Below are 9,020 nucleotides of genomic sequence, written 5' to 3'. Positions count from 1 at the left end.
GGTGAATTGCTGCAGGTTGAGGTGGAGGAGGCAATATTCTTTCCGTTGCCCAATACTCAGTCTCCAACCCATCCAAACGATCTATTAATGCTTCCACAGTATGGGATATTTGCACTATAACTCCTTGTTGTGCCTTTCTCAAACGTACTTCAATAACTTTAAGGTCCTCTTGATTGTCCATCTTGCAAAAGAAAAACAAAGTAATAAATTTATAAACTCTAAATGTATTATAGATTAAGAGTATATTTCATATTTGTCAAATTAATAACATTTCTAATTTACTGTATATTTCGTATATCAATAGTATATGAATAGCATGTCTAGTACATTTTATTTTTTGAATACTCATTCAAAATTCATTTAGGGTATAATGTTGATTTATCAATTGACTTAAATATTTTATATTTTGTATATCAATCCTATATTAAAATTATATATATAATATACTTTATAGTTATTATATCAATAGTATATTTTTTATATAATGTATATACTTCATATACTTTATATTTTGTATATAGTCCACTTAATATATTCAGTAGTATATCAATACTCATTCAAATTTCATTTCAAATATATTATTGATTATATCAATTAACATCATTTATACTATTTGTATACCTAACAACACAAGTTAAAATTGGAATCATAAATAAAATGGAAATAAAGTTTAATTGTTTTGCTATACATGCAAATCTAAAAAAAACTATTGTTAAATGTACAAACAATACAACAAAATGTACTTATAATGACACATAAATAGTAATAAAAATAGGGAGGAGAGAGAAAAAAACAGTTATTAAAGCCAAAATCACATTTTTTTTTTGGGAAAATTTGAATTTTTTGAATTTTTCGAAGTTTATGTCAGTTTTTTTCGTGTCATTAATTTATGACCGAAAATAATAGTTATTAAATATATGAAAACAAAAAATACACCATTTTGGCAGGAAAAGATGAAAAAATTCGAATTTTTTTGACTATTTTGACATTTTTCATGTCACCAATTGATGACAATGATTAATTGTCTTTAGAGTAAATAAATTGGAAAAAAAAATACATTTGGCTTGAAAAGGGGAAATTTTAGATTTTTCTGCCTATAATGATTGTTTTTTTAGTATCATCAATCTATGACTTATATAATTGTCATTAAAGATCAATTAACAGAAAAATTAGTTATGATGAGAAATATAATAAAACTTGATTTTGAAGGATAAAATTAACGACGGAAAAATGAAAATTTACTAAAAAGTGGCATTTGAGTCTATCATAATCTAAAATATAGAAGAAATCGATTTAATTTTGTGAAATGGACATGTGTTTTAAAAGTTGATTTTAATAGATTTTGTAAGCATATGTTATATATTAAACACAAATTTATGGGATTATGAAAGAAAAGCATACTAGTAACGACCAATTTAGACTTATTTATGAAAGAAACAAAATTAATAATAAGTCAATTGAAATCTGGTCTAGTCCCTATCTCTTTCTCCTTGGACGTGAGGCATTGCCAAACCTTCTTTTGTTTTCTTTCTTCCAACTGACCATTCTTTTCATCTCTTTCTCCTTGGATATGAGATTAATTGGCTAAACTCAACCAATATTCGTTAACTATGGGTACACTCCACTAAAGACCCACAATTGCACTCTTCTCATTATAGATATATTTCTGTGTCTATGGATATAGACCAATAACAGTAAGTTAGTCCTTCATGAGTATTCGTAACTCCAATTGGGTCAGATTACCGTTTTACCGTTAGGTTACCTCTGATTTCTTATGTACTAGTGCTTCTTTAATGCACAATCTGCTTATCGTCCAACCAATAAACAGAAACTCCTTTTCGACTAATGAGATGGTAGGGCACTTTGTTCAAGTCCGGAGACACCACTTAAGGTAATACTCATCTATTTACCCTTAATGTGGGAAAAAGTGAATTCTATTTTGTATTATTATGTTCCCAACTCCCACTCGATCTTATTTCCAAAATGGTAGGCATATTGGGTCGGCGAACTGGCCACCCTCACCCATACAAATAAAAGGGCAATCCCTCGTGAACAGGAGTTCATAATATACTCAGGATTAAGACTAAGTTGCCTAGGTCATCCTATTGAAATAGAAACCTAACTAGTTAACGGTGTTACATCTAATGGATAATATTTCGCAGTCCAATCTTATGCAAACTCATTGCATAGGATACCTCCATTCACATGTCAATTACATGAATGCATAGGATCATTGCATTTGTATCAAATATAAAGTGGGTCATATCCATAGTATTACCAAGATAAGGTACCCAACCTTATCCCTATACTATGGACTCTTTAGGTTGTATCTTGAACATTGATCCCTGTATATCTCCACATACAATTCAAAACTCATAAGACGACCTTGGATGTTAGTTTATTGAATTTAGGGTTATTAAGACAAAATAGACAATGAACACAAACAATAACATTTATTGAATTAACATTTATAACTCTTTATTGATGGCGGTCTATTAATAACATTTACTATCTACGAGTTTTAGGATATAAAACCCAACATCTTTAAAATCAATACCTAGACTTTGATGAAAACCTTTTGCAACAAGTCATGCCTTGTGTTTTTGAAAAGTGTCATTTGTGTTCCTTTTGTTCTTGAATACCCATTTACATCCAACAAGGTTGAACTTGGAGTTGTAAGGAACTAAGGTCTAAGTGTTGTTCTTGTTGGGGTTGATGCCCTAAATCTTGTGGGTCTTGTAGTTTGTAATTGTAATGCACAAACATTTTATTTATATAATAAAATATGAAATGTTTTATTCGACATTTAGTAGTATTAACCCACAAACCAATAAACTAACATCCAAGGTTATCATTTGTAGAGACATACAAGTGGATCATGTTTAAGTGATAACCTAAATGGTCTATAGTAGATGGATAAGGTTAGGTACCTTAGTTTGGTGATACTAAGAATACAACTTGCTTTGTAGATGTTATAATTGTTGTAAAGTGCTACAAATGATCTGATCCTAATCATTCATGTAGAGACATGTGAGCAGGGGTGTTTTACACAAAGTAGTTTGTATAAGACCGTTCACTAGGATGACCATAGTAGATACTTACATTTCACCAGGATATTTACATAACACCGTTCATAATAAATATAAATATTTACATTTAACTAAGATAATCATAAGTGACATGACCTGAATCCTGAATGAGTTGTGAACTCTTGCCCATGAAGGCGGTCTTTTGATTTGTATGGGCGAGAGTGGTCAGATCGTTGACTCAATAAGCCTACCATTTGGAGATTCGTCTGATTGGGGAGTTTGGAAAACAACTACATAAGATGGAATACACTTCTTCCTTAATGTTAGGATAAGTAGATAAATTGCTCCTTTAACGACTAATTCTAGGGCTTGAACAATGTGGCACCACACCCTCTCTTGACCCGAGAGAGGTTTGGTCATAGTTAGACTATAAGTTATTGTTCATTAGAGGGATCAGTTGTACTTAAGAAGTTAGATGTAACTATAGGGGCAAAATGGTAATTTCGTCCCAACTGTATTTACGAGCAATTTGTGAAGGGTCATCGCGCTATTGACTTGTTATATCCAATAGACACAGAAATATATTTGTAGTGCAAAGAGTGTAGCTGTCGATTTTTAGTGGAGTGAATCGATAGTTAATGGATGTTGAATGTTTTAATTAAACGAGAGTAATTAATTATTCAAGTACCATTGGAGCTTCAATCTATAGGTCCATAAGGTTCCCACTATAGCTCAATAGGTTTATTGAGAATTAATTTTAGATTAATTTGAATTGTTTGAATTGATGAGAGAATTAATTTTATGTGATATAATTAATTTAAACTTAATTATAAATGATATAATTAATATAATGTACTTGATACATTATTATATAAAGTTTATTTGAGATGAATTAAATATCTGAATATGATTTAAATATTAATTATATGGATGAGATTCATATAATTAAATTTAGCATAAATATGATTTATAATAAATACCATGTATCATTGAGAGAGAAACAAACTATAGGTATTGTATTTGATACAATATAAAAACTATAGGTTATGTGTTATATTTGATATATATATATATAGTTATTATACATATATATATAATAATTATTATTTAAATAAAATTATATGTTAATTTTAATTTGATTTTGAAATTAAAAGGAGGGAAATAACTTCCCTCCCCTTAATTCTCTCTCGGTTTGGACGTGTGGGGTGGTTGTTGTTTTGTTGAGGTCTTCATCTTCTTCATAGAAGATTTATAGAAAGTGAAGTGCATTCATCTTCTTCATAGAAGATTTACAGAAAGAGAAGTGCATTCTCTCTCTCTTTTTTTTTTTTAAAAAAAATCTCCTTGCAAAAAGAAATCATCTCTCTCTAAAATCCTTCTTCCCTAATACCAAAAACACAGAGTCCACTCCTCCTATAACTCTCATTCCCTATAGAGAATACAAAGGAAGATCTTGTGGTGATGGTCACTCTTATTTTCTTGTTTGTAATCATTCACTGAGAGGAGATCATGAAGAAGGCTTTGTCTTAAAGGGTAAGTGGATTCCAATCTTTTCCCTTTTTCCTCTTAATGCATGTTGTATATATATATATTTTTTCTGAATTTATGCATAATTGTTTGCTTTGTAAAATCTTTATTCTGTGAAATTAAAATTGGACCGATCCCCGCTTCTGCTATGGAACTTCACAGTTCCTTCAATTCTTGTTTAGAGCATCCATCTCTAACTGCATAGCTTTTCTCCACCCCACTGATTGTAGGGCCTCAAGCACTGTCCTTGGTTCCTGATCAACAACACTATCTACATGGTAAGAAAGATAACCATAGTTTTTTTTGTTTGAAAATACCAATTTTGGAACGGGTTTGCATTGGATGCAGTCAAGCCTAGGAGCATTGTACATGTACTAAGACATTGTAGGCAAGATTTGTAGGAAGATTTTCTACTTCATCATTTGGTTGAGACAAAAAATTTTGGTTATGCTAGAAGTGGACTCTCTACTGAAACATGGCTTCTAGAATGAAAATTGACTAACTCATCAGTATGTGATTGAGATGTATGACTTAAGCTAGACATTTGGTTTTGTGTACTCGTTTCACCCTCTTGAATTGGAAAGTCAATACAAGAAACAATTATGTTGTAGGATTGTTGTTTAACAAGTGAGTTGGTTAAGAAACCATTTTTGAAAGGGAAATCTTATTCATCGAAGACTACATGCCTAGACACATATACTTTCCCATTTGAGCTTAGACACTTGTCCCCTTTGTGTGCTTTACTATAGCCTAGGAAAACACATTTAGTGCTATGAAACTAAAACTTATGTATTTGATAGGGTCTAAGGTAAAGAAAATATGCACTTTTGAAAACCCTTAAAAGATTATAATCTAGTTTTCTCCCATGGTGACATTAAACCTAAAAAAGGTGTGGGGAGCCTATTTATAAGGTACACAGTGGAAACAAAGGCTTCCCACCAATATCTCAATGGCATTGAAACATGTGCAAGCAAGATTAGGCTCATTTCAATTATATATCTATGTTTTCTCTCAACTAGACCATTTTGTTGGCTTCTACGTGGACAAGGATGTTCAAACTCTATCCCATGTTCTTTTTGGAAGTTTGTGAAACTCTTAAACTCTCCTCACCAGTCAGTTTGTAAGGTTTTGATTTTCTTTTCTAATTTGTTCTCAATTAATGTTTTAAATTGCATAAATACTTGAAGTGTTTGTCCTTTGTGTTTGAATGGATAGATATATGTTGGTCCAGTGTGGATGTCTACAAAGCTTATATAGTAAAGATATCCAGAAGTGGAAGCTAAGGGCGAAGGCCCCCAAAGGTCACAAGCTACTAGCTCAAGTGGTTCTCGTGTATGGAAATTTGAATTATTAAAGGGAAGAGAATGAGACTTACAAAACTGATATGCATCACAAAAGGAAATTTCATTACCAAGAGCAGTAACACTTGCATGATTAAAAACATGATCCAAGATCTTTTTTTATAGGTGGCTCAACCTTTGATGCCATACATCTTTTGAGACCTTAGACTGACCTATGAAAGAAAAACTTACAGACTCGCTTACATGACTCTTAGAACTTGACTCTAGACAATTGAAAACTGACATAGACTGCTCTTTGGACGAAGCATTAGACAAAGCAACTTGAGGAATTCTAACTTGACTTGGTTTAGATTTGACGAGAGGAAGATCTAGTTAATAAAGCCCATTCTTAAGAGTCCCTTCCAACAACACTTTCTTTGTTTCCTTGTCCTTAACTAAATAAACAGAAGAATGAAATTTAACAAAACAATGATTATCATAAGTTAACTTAGCAGTACTAAGCAAATTTCGTTTGATTTGAGGGGCATATACAATATCTTTTAGTACAAGACTAGGGAAATTCGGTGGCTGCATTTTCACAAGATTATGGCATACATGTGAGATAGAAATTTAGTTGCCATTGGCTACGGTTAGCTTTCTCTTACCATTGTAATTAGTATTGATATTTAGATTTCCCAAGTCATCAGAAATGTGGTTGGAGGCACCATTATTAGCCAACCAAGATCTTGAGCATTGGATGAGGAAGCTTCATTATATAAGCCAGCAAATTCACATTGAAACCTTTTGAAACACACAGCAGCAACATGTCCATATTTACCACACAGTTGGTAGGTTGGTTTTGACCCATTACTTCTATTATTTCCATTTCTACCTCGTCTTCTGCCTGTTTAATCTTTGTCTTGATGATTTCTATCTTGATTTGGTTGTCAGTATGGTGGAGCTTGTTGATTAAATACGTAGTTGGCATTCAAGAGCTTCACATTCGTATTTACATTAACCACATTTAACTTCAAAGGGTATTCTCAAAGGTTAGTAAAGTAGAGGGAAATTCATACCAAGAAACAGATTCCTTACCTTGCAGTTGGCAAACTATAGGAATGTATTCAGCTTCTAATTCAGACAACACACAAGACATTAAGTAAGTTAGGGTCACCGGTTTTCCTGCTAGCTTCAAACTTTTGGTCGTTTGCTTCATAAATCTCAAGTATTCTAACATTCTCATGGAATCCTTCCTAGTTGTCTATAAAACTTTCTTTAATGGATTATTCTTGCTCTACTGGTAACTCCATGTTGTTCCTCTAAATCAGACCATGCCTCTCTTGTAGTCTTGAGTTCTACAACCTCACTGGCTACTGAAGGAGTTATGGAACCAAGCAACCAACCCAACAATGCTTGGTCTGTAGCTCTCCATTCACTAAACTCTTGGTTGGTGATTTTTTCTGATGTTCCTTCAGCTCGTTTGAGGAATTCATCTTGTTGTGGTTTTGCACCTAATATAAAGCCTTCTACTTTTTATTCTCTTATGATGGCAAGGACCATTACTCTCCAAAGTAAGTAGTTCCTGTCATCCAATCTCACAGTCAAAACGGTGCCAATAGGGTAGTTAAGGGATGAGGAAGAATTGGCTTTTGTAACAGTAGTTGGGAGTGTGGACATACTATCATCGGTGGTCATGATAGCGTTTGCTAAATTGCTCTAATACTAAGAAACAATCTCAGCTTTGAAAAAATAGACAGGAGAGATTAAAGTGTTGTAGATGCAATATATGCTATGATAATCCCACACTTTATTCACCTTCACAGTATAAGAATATATGTACATAAATGATGTATCAGAATCATGCTAAAAATAGTGGGCTTTTCTATATCATGTATACAAAGAAAATTAAGGAGATTAAGCCACAAAATAGAACACGTTCCAATACTACTTACACAGAAAAATAAGGTGTTACTGTTAAAAAATACTGTTATAATAAAGTAAGTAAAGTAATAACTAAACTCCACCATTTTAGTGAGATAATTTAACAGTAAGGGTTCATTGGTTAAAAACTTATAGTGGTTTTTTCATTATTGCTGTAAGTTCTTAGGTCCCATTAAATTTTGGGTCTATTATATTGTTTTATCAATGATTTTGTTGGTTAGATTCAACATTTTAAGGAAATTGGAACTCTTGTCCAACAAAGGTAGCAAACGATTGGTTGTTTTGGTGAGTATCAAGATCATGAAACCCTTTTGGAATTATTTTTAGTTGTTGGATTTTTAATTTATTAGGCTGGCTTTGTAATTGAGCTCGCCCTAAGAAATAAGCGGGAGAGGTTCGAAGACGCTCGACCGAGTTTACGAGGGAGAGGAGCGGGAGGGGTGGGGAAAAAGCACTCATAGAACGACTTTTTGAAGAGCGAATTTGTGCACCTGAAAGGTTGGGGTTAAAAACTTATAGTGGTTTTTTCATTATTGCTGTAAGTTCTTAGGTCCCATTAAATTTTGGGTCTATTATATTGTTTTATCAATGATTTTGTTGTGTTAGATTCAACATTTTAAGGAAATTGGAACTGTTGTCCAACAAAGGTAGGTTGTTTTGTGAGTATCAAGATCATGAAACCCTTTGGAATTATTTTTAGTTGTGGATTTTTAATTTATTAGGCTTTAACTCTATGTTTCTGCTTTCATTAAAGTTATTTTTGGAACGGAAACCTCTAGTGGACAGAAGATAGGTAGGATCCAACTGTGTCAGATGTCGGCTGCAAAATAGAGCATTGTTACAGGCTAAGTCGCAGAGCTCGCTCTCTTTAAGAAATTTCGTTGGCTCTACCCCTTATGCAAACAGTTGAATAATGGTCATGTCGTCCCTAGTATAAAACAATCCAAATAAAATTGTCTCGAATAGAACTGCACTGGACCGATCGAAAACCCCACCCTTCAAGATTATACGCTTGAAAAATGAGTGTTGTAAAGAAGAATGTTTAAGACAATGTATCTTTTTGTTGTGTAAAACGGATGGAAGCTCGCGCAATTTATAGGCCCTAAGAGGCAACAGTAATGCGAAACAAATGAGGAGAGGAGTGTGCGCAACCAAGGAACGTGTGTGAATACTATGTGTAAGGAATAATAAAAATAAAGAAATAATAGTAATAAAAAATAAATTTTATTATTTTTTTTAAAAT

Source organism: Benincasa hispida, chromosome 6 (genome assembly GCF_009727055.1).
Source record: "Benincasa hispida cultivar B227 chromosome 6, ASM972705v1, whole genome shotgun sequence".
Classification (NCBI taxonomy): Eukaryota; Viridiplantae; Streptophyta; class Magnoliopsida; order Cucurbitales; family Cucurbitaceae; genus Benincasa; species Benincasa hispida.
The sequence above is the reverse complement of the archived record's forward strand: the minus strand, read 5'-3'. Positions refer to the sequence as shown.